At 34.7% G+C, this 4,410-nt stretch overlaps 1 pseudogene; it reads left to right on the plus strand.

Moving 5' to 3' along the window:
* Positions 1-3,576: 3,576 nt before the first annotated feature.
* Positions 3,577-4,074, plus strand: LOC149174997 (large ribosomal subunit protein uL11x pseudogene; annotated as a pseudogene).
* The last annotated feature ends 336 nt before the right edge of the window (positions 4,075-4,410 follow it).

The raw sequence follows: 4,410 nt of genomic DNA on the forward strand, positions 1-4,410 counted from the left end.
TCTGAGTAGCATGGATCTTCAAACAGATCAAAAGATTGAGATTCTCCCAACAATCAATCAGGTGATGAATCAAGCAATGGCAAGAGGAATATGAGAATTCTAAAAAATATTTATGATGATTTGGATGTTAGTTCAAATTTTGCATTGTTTTCATTCCAACCTTCTTCATTTGAATAAGTTATCATAGATGAAAATTGGGTGCAAGTCATGGATGAATAAATTGAATCTATTGAAAATAATGATACATGGGATTTTCTTGATTCTCCAAAGGAAAAAAATATCATTGGTGTGAATTGGGTGTACAAGACTAAGTTGAATGAGAAAGGTCAAATTGATAGATTTAAAGCAAGACTTGTAGCAAAAGGATTCTCACAACAACTGGGAATAGATTTTGGAGAAACGTTTTCTCTGGTATCTAGATTGGATATTGTAAGAGCAGTTATAGCCACAACATCTCATAACAAGTGGAAAGTATATCAGATGAATGTGAAATTAGCCTTCTCGGATGGAATTCTAGAAGAATAAATTTATTTGCAGCAGCCTCCAGGATATGAAGTTGAAGGTAAAGAAGATAAAGTTTACAGGTTGAAGAAATCAGTCTATGGACTCAAGAAAGCACCTAGAGCTTGGTATAGCAGAATTGACAGCTACATGATCAAGAATGGATTTTGCAGAAGCAAAATTGAGCCTACCTTGTACACAAAGGTAAATGAGCATGGACAGATTTTGATTGTTTTCTTATATGTTGATGACATGATTTATATAGGTGACTTTGAATTGGATGAATTTAAAGCAACCGTGATGAAAGAATTTGAGATGACAAATCTTGGTCTCATGAAATATTTTCTTGGCATAAAAGTTGAGAAATCTAAAAAAGATTTTTATTTTTCAAAATAAATATTCTAGAGATTGTTGAAAAGATTCAAGATGGAAATTTGCAAACCTATCCCTACACCAGTTGAAACAAGTACAGAGTTAAGCAAGTATGATGAAGAATCAGATGTCAATCCTCATGTATCTCACAACTACAAGACTGGATATTATGCAAGGAGTGATTTTGATTTCCATATTTATGGAGACTCCAAAAGACATATTTTGGAGAGCAGGAAAAAGAATTTTGAGATACATAGCAAGAAATAGAGACTATGGCATAATGTATGCAAGTACAGAAAAGAAGGATTTGATTGGATATACAGATAGTGATTTTGCATGTAGTTTGGATGATAGGAAGAGAACTTCCGGTTGTGTGTTCCATCTTGGTTTAGGTGTGATTTCATGGGAATATAAGAAGAATCCTAGTGTGACACTTTTGTCAGTAGAAGCAGAATAGGTAGCAGCAACATCAGCATCTTGTCAAGCAATGTGGTTAAGAAGAGTATTTGATAGACTCAAGCAGAAAAAATAAAGATCAACAATAATATATTGTGACAACAACTCAATGATTGCACTATCCAAGAATAGTGTGTTTCATCAAAAGAGCAAACATATTGATACTAGATATCACTTTGTTATAGAACTTGTGAGCAATGGAGAAGTTCAGTTAAAGCCTTGTAAATCTAGTGATCAATTAGCTGATATATTTACTAAATCATTAGCAAAAGATGTGTTTGAGTGTTATAGAAGAAAATTGGGTGTTGTAAGCCTAGCTGAGACATAGACCAGTAGGCATGATTGAGTTATCATGAGTCATGTCTTAGTTTAGCAGTCGTAATTAAGGGGGGGTGTTAAAATAAGCTAATTACCCACGCATGAAGAGTTGGCTAAATTTAGAGAGTCAAGTCGAGTCGAGTTAAGTCATAGTTGAATTTATATGTGGTTGCATGTTAAGTTATTTTAGGTGAGTCGTTATTCAAAAAAGGTTAAATGCCCTTCACCAGGTTCATTGTAATTGTCAAGTTTTGTGTGATCAATAGAAGATCCACAACTCATGTGTTTTGTGTGAATAATTTGTGTTGTGCCTCCTCTTCCTTTCCAATAGTACCTTTGTATCCCTTTCCAAATAAGGCATACTTCAATCTTCTCCAAGTTGCAGAGAGGCATAGGGTTAACATGAGAACTAAATCACCCACAACCCCTAAAATTATGGTTGTTTTATTTGAACTCTTCATTTGTTGACCATTTTGTTGTGTTGTAAGTACACTTAGATTAAAGAAAGGATATCTTTCATAACAAACTATGAAACTTTGACTCCAATACTGAACTCCTACATATACAAAAGATGTGAATATGTTATTTGATTGTGTATGACAGACATGTTGTGTAGTCTTTACTAGATATATCTCTAGTGCACTAGACCATGCCGTAAATGTTTTGAGACGAGGAGTATGTAGTAATCAAAGAAAATAGTTTCGTTTCAGGTGTTGCTTCAGTTGATAATTTCTTTAGTAAATATTCAACAACCGCTTGAAATTTACTCACTAAATATAGACAACCATGTCCTCCCATAAGCCCTCAGAGTAAAAATACCATAAACATGTGTCCATTTTTCCGATGAAATTGTAGTTTTCATAGTGTAATTCAAAGGGTAGACATTGAAGGGTAGACATTGCATATTGTGAAAAATTGTAGTATTAATCGATTTTCATGTCTTCTCTATATTGGAGGAGGTCGTATACTTTGTTAGGACTTTGGCCATACAAAGAGATGTTAAGCCCAGTTTGCTTTGTGCATTGAAACATCCTAGCAAACACTATGTTCAAATTTCTCTCAAACGTATTCCCTCTCTTATACTAAGAGATTTCCTTGCAAGTATATGTGGGTGTCTTTGTCATTGTGTTGTAAATATGTCCATGAAGAGTATTATTGACCAGGGTTGAATCAACAATAATGAAGTAGAATATCGTAATAATTTGGCTGAAAAAGAGAGAGCATGTAGAATCTCTTCCATGGAAGTGCATATTCATTAGCATGTTGAATGTCATCGCACAGTGGAGAACTTGCATTGCACAGACATACCAATAATGCTTCAAAAATTTACTCTCCTCTACCCATGTGGTTAATCTATATGAATGATACCATGTGGTTAATCTATATGAATGATACCATGTGTTTAATTAACACTTCCAATTATAATATTATGTGATGGGTTGGTCAACGTTTGGTTTAATTTCAATATTATGTGATTGCTTGGTCATATTATTGAATTAATATTTTCTTTGATTTATTCTTTTATTCGTCAACAATCATGTTTGAATTGGTATTTGTTTTGATTTATTATTTCACTGTTCTGCAATGGTTGGTGTGTGATTTATTTGAGTTGGTTTTCTCACTACTACAAGAAGTGGTGTTTTAAGACGTTTATTTAAGATGGAATTTTTATTTCCAAAAAAAAATATGATAGCTTTTTAATTTCCTTCAATAAAGACAAAAGGAAAAACAAACATTTTACCTACATCTGGCAGGCTCAAGTCGTATGTAATTGTCTTAAATTAAGACAAAAGAAAAATCCCTTTCATTTTGCAAATTTTATTAATTCGGATTTAGTGATAGGTGGATTTCGATTTGCAAAGGGCAACAACAACCATAGCAGCAACAGAATCAAAGACTCTTTAGTGTTTTCTAAAAAATTTAACATTCATGCCAAAACTTAATCCTTCCCAAGTGGTCGAAGTGTACATGAGGTTCACAGGGGGCGAAGTGGGAGTTGCTTTATCTTTGGCCCCTAGGATTGGCCCTTTGGGTTTGTTGCCCAAGAAGATCCAAGAGGACATTGCAAAGGAAACAACAAAGTATTGGAAGGGTTTAAGGGTCACAGTGAAGCTCACCATTCAAACCAGGAAGGTGAAGGTCAATGTGGTGAAGATTGCAGCTGCGTTGGTCATAAAATCCCTCAAGGAGCTCGAGAGAGATAGGAAGAAGATGAATAACATCAAGCACAATGGAAATATCTCCATCGATGATGTCATTGATATCTCTAGGGTTATGAGGCTGAGGTCCATGGCAAAGGAATTATCCACGACAATGAAGGAGATTCTAGGCACATGCCTCTCCGTTGACTGCACGGTGGATGGAAAGGATCCTAAGGATGTCCAGGTCGAGATCGATGAAGGAGAGGTCAATATCCCCAAAGAATGAAGGAAGAATTCACATTTGGTAATTGAAATGAAATCCTTTCATTATTTTTATTGTTGGTTATTTATTCTTTTGTTTAGGGTTTTTGAGGTTTAAGGAAGTTGAAAACTGGAAGAAGGTGGCCTATGAATTTTCTTTAAGGGCCTTGTGGGTTTTGAGACATTTAGGGGCCCATGAATTTCATTTCCGGCCCTAGGGATTTTGAGGTATTTTCCACTTATTTGGAGATTTTGGGTATTTATATAATATATGTATACATTGATCCACTGAATGGATGGAAGAATTTGTTGGAAGAAAAAAGTAAAAAGAAACTCTTTACCTTCATCCCGCGGGCTCAAG

The sequence above is a fragment of the Pinus tabuliformis genome, chromosome 4_1 (assembly GCF_031772625.1).
Source record: "Pinus tabuliformis cultivar Carrire ecotype Pingquan chromosome 4_1, CPIR1, whole genome shotgun sequence".
Lineage (NCBI taxonomy): Eukaryota > Viridiplantae > Streptophyta > Pinopsida > Pinales > Pinaceae > Pinus > Pinus tabuliformis.